We start from the raw sequence: 8710 nt of genomic DNA, 5'->3' as shown, positions 1-8710 counted from the left end.
ATGAGTCCCATGGGGAGACTCCATGGTGGCGTGTAGTGTATATGTTAAGATAAGGATTCAAGTAAGGATCGCATCCCGAAACTCTAAAGGGTCAGTGAGTCTCAGGTAGAGAAATCTGACCCAAGTGGTGAGAGTAGCGGGAGGCCCTAGTCTCTGGCAGGATAATGGCCTTAGACGCTTAAAGGCTAACCTTGTGTGTGGTAGGGTGAAACCCATTGGCAATGGCTCTGCAGAGCAGTAGAGGCCACCACAAGTGCAAGCGTCCGGTGAATCCGATCTTAATATATGTATCCGGATAATTGAGTCATAGTGTCTTACTTGTCTGCCATAACATGATTTATGTGTCTCCGTGCTGTATGCCTGTGGATGTTTATGCACTTATTCTTTTACACTATGCTAAGTTTCATGTTACACTAGCTTACCCTTGCATTTTTATGTGTGTTCCTGTTATGTTTTCTTTTTTGCGATGATCACCTTCTGGTGGGAGCAGATGAGAGGGAGGTTCGAGATGGATCCGGGAGAAGCAGCGGTGCGGCCTAGATTTCCTTGTCTGGATGTGTTAGGAGCAGTTTCATGGCCATGAGGCCTTTTGTGTTAGTTGCCTTAGTGGCAACCCTTTTGCAAAACTGTTGCACTCCTTTAAATTTTCTTTTGCTTAGGACTATGTGGTATGCCTAAGTTTCCTTTTAAGTATTTCCGGATGACTGTAATAGTTATCTCCTCTACGTTTTATGTTCATCTAAGTGCTTCTCGTTATTATAACTGTGTGATATTTTATTTAGTAGTGTAATCTATTAAAATGGGATGTCACATATCCAGTACCAGATTCTGTTGTATGATTCCATTTATTAGAAGCCAAAAGTACATATTTTAATAATTAATTTATAAAATTTAAAATATCTCAAAGTTGGACAATAAAAATATAAATATAAAACGTAGTACATTTAAATCATAAAACTGTTTTACTAAACTTTAATACGAAATATTTGAAAAAAAAGACTTTGTTGAAGATTCTTACACTCCATCAAATACTTGATAATGCAATAAGTTGCACCACGTCTTTATCTATGGACATCTCTATCTTCAAAATAAGTTTTTCTACCAATGTTTATCTGTAACTGTAGAAGACTTTTCCTAACACTTAATGGAAAATTCAACTTCACATAATAAGGATAACATGCAGTTGAATTAAATATTCTTATGCGGATAAAATCTCAATAACTAATTTTAATTGTGGTCATTTAAATATTAAATAGTGACATCAAAATAAATATAAAATAATAAATTATTATATATATATATATATATATATATATTATTAATATTGAAATAAAAATAAACTATTATCTAAAATAAAAAAGAAAACGGTAACAGCAACAAATACTCCTATCTAAAATATGGCTTCTAGTAAGATAGATGTGAGTATGGTATTCAACTTTGGAACCTCCTCCTCAGCAACAAATACTTCTATCTTTTCTCATGGGATTGCATCAGCAAATTGCAAAACAATGTCATCTACAATAATAACAGGTATGCAACTAAATATCATAGCCTCTACCAATCTTAGGCTCCAACGGGTCCATCCAAGTGGGTATACGCAAAACACAGCTACTGCATGTCCTTAAAGTACGTGGTTGGATGCTTAGTGGAGACATCAAATAGAGGATTGTCCTTAAAAGTTCTCCCACACTGCTACTCTTGCACCTCTGCAAGATTACACAACATGGCCCGTTTATAGTTAGTCCAAATTACAATAGTTATATGAATCAAAGTCCCTAGTCATTGCATCTTTTATAAGAAAATGTAAATTAGATTTCTTATGCAGCTATGATATAGAAGAAATAAAAGGCTACACACTCGGACATTCTTGTTTAAACTTGTAATAAGGCCTACCTTGCATAATAACCACCTTCAGAGTCATTGCCAACATCATAAAAGTCATCGAAAATACACAAAAATGACCTAGGAGTCTTATTAGGAATTAGGTGGGTGTGGATTTTCTTGGTGAAAAGTATGGAGATATGGTATTTGAGCCCTCTTTCGGGCATATGTGATTCCTCTGTCCAAAGGTTTGAACCAATGTAGCACGCTTTAGCAGTTAAAGAATCCCCTCTTTCAATTGCCTTCTCTTCCATATACAAATTAATATAAATATATAATAAAAGTGGTATAAATAATGAATGTTGAAAATAATGCACAAAATTTGTACCTCGTAATGAAAACATGCCCCAAAATTTTGAGGAACCACAAAGAAGTGATGTGCCCCCTATGTGAGCCTTCAATAAGGTCAGTTGGAAGAAATAAGCTTTATGGCACTTCTTATCATTTGTGGTCATTGTATACAGGGGTATAAAACCTCTTCTAGATTAAAGTTTCAACAGGGCCAGATAAGAGAAACCGGTGATTAAAGATTTTAGTTGCAAACATATGGTTGAGGCATCTTGGATCTTTTTGCAGAATTTTCTTATTATACTTACTTGGAAGTTCATATACAAAAACCTTCAATCTCACCAAAGGGATTATCTTCCAATACATCATCAACACTACCTACAGTTGGTTTAACCACAACATGCTTATAACCTCACAAATTTAAAAAGTGTATTAGATTTCAATATATCTCTAGAAATATAATTGTTTAATATAATTAATTGAGAAAGTACAAATAAAACTCTGACCGTGTATAATTGCATATATGAAGCAGCATAAATCTAGATACTGAATAAGAGCTTAGTTTATAAGTTTCATTAAACCATGTGGTTTCAAACTATTTTAATCCAATACACATAACACATGAGAAAATATGACCAAATCAATTGAAAAGCCTCACATTCAACTACCACATATTTCCAGCTTATTTATTCAAAGAAAATAGTTAGTTGCATTTTATGGCCAACCCTTTTATTTTAATCCCATTTCTGGATGAAATCCACTATGGTTTACCATGCTAAATTCTCTCTCCCTATAGCAATTATCTAAGATTTAAATAGACATCGTTAACCTGCTTCACATTTTATTTATTTCTTATTATTGGTGTAGGATATTCATTAAATAGTAAATATTCACAGTTTTGAAATATTCTCATTTAAAACACAACACTTTTAGTTTCAAGTATACTGCATAATTGCCCATTGATCTTTATTTATACCTCTCTTCTCTTATTTGATCTCCTTCCCAAACCCCAAACCCAAACAAATCCTTCCTTAAGAGTTACACATGCATTGAAATGAGGAAATGTTCTAGCCACGTAATCTAAAAAGTAAGCTTTTTGCCACAAATGCAGACAACAATATCCAAGAGGCCTTTCTACTTCAAGTGGTATTTTTTGATTCCAATATATTTTATTGAAGTAAATATTAATAAAAATAAATGTTTAGCACAAATTTTGGCAGCAAGTAGAAGAAAGTTTTCCTGCTCTCTCCAAGCACGAAAAAAAAAATTGAAGCCTTGTCTACCAATTTTACAAAAAGTTTCCATACTACATTTCAAAAACTAAAAAAGTAAGGACCAATGTTGTACCTCTGAAAAAAATTGTCAGCGAGAATTATTTCCTCTGTCTCCTTGAACTTCTTTCTAACATCCAAATTTAGGTCCTCGAGCTTTGAGCAGGGCTCAAACTCATTTGCAATATCCCTCACCGTACTAATGATAATAAAATAAGCAGTACATTATAAAGATACATAATGGATATTTTAAGTCATACATTACGAAGACAGAATTGATAATATAAATCATATGCAATATCCCTCATCTTCCTGAAAAATGTTTGTGCAAATATAATGACTATTTCACTCTTCACCGAATACAATACAATACCTTTTTCTCAGATGGTATAGCTACCCGATTTGTTGCATTAGATGACCCCGTCCTATAATGAGTACTTGAAATATCAGATCCATCAAACAGAAAGAAGAAAAGAAGAACAACCAAGAAGCAACTAAAAAGTTAATAAATTAAATAAATAGAAAGAAAAGTACATTCATCAAATGAAACAATAAATCGTAACATGTACCTTCTATGTGCTATTTTAACAACAAACACCATCTCCCCAGCATTTCAAACGGCTACAGAAAAAGAAAAAATAAGCACACAGATAAATGAAACGCCTTTTCTTGAAGAGACATAAAAAAAAGGTTTTCTGCAAAGATCAAACATTTGAAAGCAAAATACATAAAACCCAAACCAAGATATGATATAGTTGTAAAATTGTAAAATGGTAAAGACAGAATTGGGAGACATGAAGCATAGAGAACAACACCATCAAGGAAAACATGTACAAAAATCAAGACAGAAACATAGACATCTTCATTTCAGTCATACTTTTTCTTCAATCCACAACCATACACATTACAAAAAATCTTACCCTTTATTCAATCTACAACCATAGACATCGAAAAAGCAACTAAACACACAATAATGATATTAAAAACAAAAAATAGTAAATATACTTCATGAAAACAAAAGGTTTAGGTTTTTCTTCAAAACAATGAAAAAACAAAAGGTTTAGGCTTTTCTTCAAAACAATGGAAAAAGAAGAAGTAGAAAACAAAAGTAGAAGAAGACCATGAAGGAGGAGAAAGAAAACTCAAGCTACTGACTTTAACCAACTATTAAAACGTACTAATCCAGAGGACACCATCTTCATCACAAAAAACCTGAAAAAAAAAATAAACCTTTCATGAAAAAAAGAAGAAGGAACACATAAGAATTAAAAGAAAAATAAATAACACCATAAAAAATAACAGAGAAATCTGAACATAGCTTTCAATAAATACTAACCCACTGCTACAACATATTTAACAGAAAAAAAATTACAGAAACATAACCTTTTATAAAGAAGAAGGACCACAAAAGAAGTAAAAAAAATAGCACAATGAAGAACAACAAACAAATCTCAACAACAAACCACAAATAGACGAAAAAAAGAAAAGAAAAGAAGACCACCAACAATAACATCATCATCCTCAGTCATTCTATTTGTTCAAAAATACTTTCTAAAAACGAAAACTTGAACCTTTTCTTCAACCCACAATAATAGATGTATCAAGTATAAAAAAAATAAATACAACAACACCATCAACAACAACAAAACATGTTCAAGATTTTGTTAAAAATACCTTCTAAAAATAAAAACATCAGTGTTTTCTTCAAAACGAAACACATTGCAAAAATTAAATCTTTCACGAAGTAAAAAAAAAAACAGAACAACAACAACAACAAACACAACAACAACAAACACAACAAAAAAAAACTTAAGTTGGTATGAGGAAAAAGAAAGAAGAAGGATTGAAGAAGAAGGAATACGGAAGAAGAAAAAAAGAAATTACCTCGACGAAGTTGATTGCCTTGGAGAAGAAGATCCTACCGATTCCCTTGCAAAAATTAAATATTTCACAAAGTAAAAAAAAATAACAGAGTAAGAAGAAGAAAGAAAAAAGATCCTTGAAGAAAAAAGAATAAATTAAGAAATAGAAAAAAACTACCTACACCAATCAAAACTTCTGTCAACCTTCAACAAAAGAAAATAGAAAAAAAAACTTAAGTTGGTATGAGGCAGAAGGAAGAAGAAGGATTGAAGAAGAAGAAGAAGAAGAAAAACAGAAGAAGAAGAAGAAGAAGGAGGAGGAAAATGAAAGAAGAAAAAAAATTACCTCAATGAAGTTGATTGCTTGGGAGAAGAAAACCCTACCGTCAACATTCAACAACAACAAACTGGAAATTAAAAACAAAACGAAAACCTAACTTGATATGAAGAAGAAGAAAGAAGAAGGATTGAAGAAGAAGAAAAAAAGCTAACCTCGAGTAAGCTGATTGCTTTGGAGAAGAATGATGTTGCTGTCTGACAACGTCAATCAATATTTAAAAAAGACGTTCGAACCGCGAAAACACAACAACATCAAAAAGATAAAAATACCCTCAATTTTAACCATGTGTTAATAAATTAAAATGTCTATTTCAGTAATTTACCTACACTAGGAATTTCTTAGATATATAGTAGATAATCCCTTTGACAATTTGCAACAAGTTTCTTCTGAAATTTTGAGCAATTTTTTTGAAAAAAACATGATTTATTTAAATTGTAAATAGTAGAAAGTAGTAAAAAACAATTGAAAAATTGTTACCTAGAGATTGAATTTTTTAAATTTAGAAACAAATTGCATTTGAGTATCCACGAACCTGTTTGTTATGAAATTTTGAGAACTTTTTGTACATAAAAGATCAATTATTTGAATTGTAAATAGTTAAAAATAGTAAAAAGAATTAAAAAAAGGGTTACCTAGAGATGGAATTTGTCAAATTTAAGAACACAAATCCTATCCTAGTATTGGCCAACTCGTTACTTGCGAAATCTTTACCAATTTTTATATATAAAATATCAATTATTTAAATTGTAAAGAATTAAAATTAGTAAAAAATTAAAAAAGTGTCACGAAAAGAAGAAAATTTTCAAATTTCATAACATCAATAATCCCTTTGACAATTTGCAACAACTTTCTTCTGAAATTTTGAGCAATTTTTATGAAAAAAACATGACTTATTTAAATTGTAAATAGTAGAAAGTAGTAAAAAACAATTGAAAAATTGTTACCTAGAGATTGAATTTTTTAAATTTAGAAACAAATTGCATTTCAGTATCCACGAACCTGTTTGTTATGAAATTTTGAGAACTTTTTGTACATAAAAGATCAATTATTTGAATTGTAAATAGTTAAAAATGGTAAAAAGAATTAAAAAAGGGTTACCAGGAGATGGAATTTGTCAAATTTAAGAACACAAATCCTATCCTAGTATTGGTTAACTTGTTTCTTATTAAACTTTTTGCAATTTTTTTATATAAAATATCAATTATTTAATTTGTATATAGTAAAAATTAGTAAAAACCTCTTAAAGAACTGTGACAAAAAAAAGAAAATTTTCAAATTTCATAACACCAACAATCCTCTTTGACTATTTGCAACAAGTTTCTCATGAAATTTTGAGCAATTTTTATGTAGAAAACATGAATTATTTAAATTGTCAATACTAGAAAGTATTAAAAAACAATTGAAGATTTGTTACCTAGAGATTGAATTTTATAAATTTCAGAAACGAATCCCATTTCAATATATGACAACCTGTTTGTTATGGAATTTTGAGATCTTTTTGTACATAAAAGTTCAATTATTTGAATTGTAAATAGTTAAAAATAGTAAAAGTAATTAAAAAATTGTTACTAGGAGATGGGATTTGTCAAATTTAAGAACAAAAATGTTGTTCTTGTATTGGCCAACTCGTTACTTGTGAAATTTTTTGCAATTTTAATATATAAAATATCAATTATTTAAATTGTAAAGAGTAAAAATAAGTAAAAAATTACAAAAGTGTCACAAAAGAAGAAAATTTTCAAATTTCATAACACCAATAATCCCTTTGACAATTTGCAACAAGTTTCTTCTGAAATTTTGAGCAATTTTTATGAAAAAAACATGATTTATTTAAATTGTAAATAGTAGAAAGTAGTAAAAAATAATTGAAAAATTGTTACCTAGAGATTGAATTTCTTAAAGTGAGAAACAAATTGAATTTGAGTATCCACGAACCTGTTTGTTGTGAAATTTTGAGAACTTTTTGTACATAAAAGATTAATTATTTGAATTGTAAATAATTAAAAATAGTAAAAAGAATTAAAAAAGGGTTACCAGGAGATGGAATTTGTCAAATTTAAGAACACAAATCCTGTCCTAGTATTGGCCAACTCGTTACTTGCGAAATTTTTAGCAATATTTATATGTAAAATATCAATTATTTAAATTGTAAAGAGTTAAAATTAGTAAAAAATTAAAAAAGTGTCACAAAAAGAAGAAAATTTTCAAATTTCATAACACCAATAATCCCTTTGACAATTTGCAACAAGTTTCTTCTTAAATTTTGAGCAATTTTTATGAAAAAAACATGATTTATTTAAATTGTAAATAGTAGAAAGTAGTTAAAAGCAATTGAAAAATTGCTACCTAGAGATTGAATTTTTTAAATTTAGAAACAAATTGCATTTGAGTATCACGAACCTGTTTGTTATGAAATTTTGAGATCTTTTTGTACATAAAATTTCAATTATTTGAATTGTAAATAATTAAACATAGTAGAAAGAATTAAAAAAGGGTTACCAGGAGATGGAATTTGTCAAATTTAAGAACACAAATCCTATCCTAGTAATGGCCAACTTGTTAGTTGTGAAATTTTTTGCAATTTTAATATATAAAATAACAATTATTTAATTTCTATATAGTAAAAATTAGTAAAAAATTAAAGAAGTGTGACAAAAAGAAGAAAATTTTCAAATTTCATAACACCAATAATCCTCTTTGACTATTTGCAACAAGTTTCTCATGAAATTTTGAGCAATATTTATGTAGAAAACATGAATTATTTAAATTGTAAATAGTAGAAAGTAGTAAAAAACCATTGAAAATTTGTTACCTAGAGATTGAATTTTATAAATTTCAGAAACTAATCCCATTTGAGTATCTACCAACCTGTTTGTTATGAAATTTTGACATCTTTTTGTACATAAGAGTTTAATTATTTGAATTGTAAATAGTTAAAAATAGTAAAAAGAACTAAAAAAGGGTTACCTGGAGATCGAATTTGTCAAATTTAAGAACACAAATCCTATCCTAGTATTGGCCAACTTGTTACTTGCGAAATTTTTAGCAATTTTTATATATAAAATATC

General features: G+C 29.3%; 1 pseudogene; it reads right to left on the bottom strand.

Annotated features, from left to right (window-relative positions):
* Positions 1–1390: 1390 nt before the first annotated feature.
* LOC114171206 lies at positions 1391–4041 on the bottom strand (annotated as a pseudogene).
* Positions 4042–8710: the final 4669 nt, after the last annotated feature.

The sequence above is a fragment of the Vigna unguiculata genome, unplaced genomic scaffold (genome assembly GCF_004118075.2).
Source record: "Vigna unguiculata cultivar IT97K-499-35 unplaced genomic scaffold, ASM411807v1 contig_137, whole genome shotgun sequence".
Classification (NCBI taxonomy): domain Eukaryota; kingdom Viridiplantae; phylum Streptophyta; class Magnoliopsida; order Fabales; family Fabaceae; genus Vigna; species Vigna unguiculata.
The sequence above is the reverse complement of the archived record's forward strand: the minus strand, read 5'-3'. Positions and strand labels throughout refer to the sequence as shown.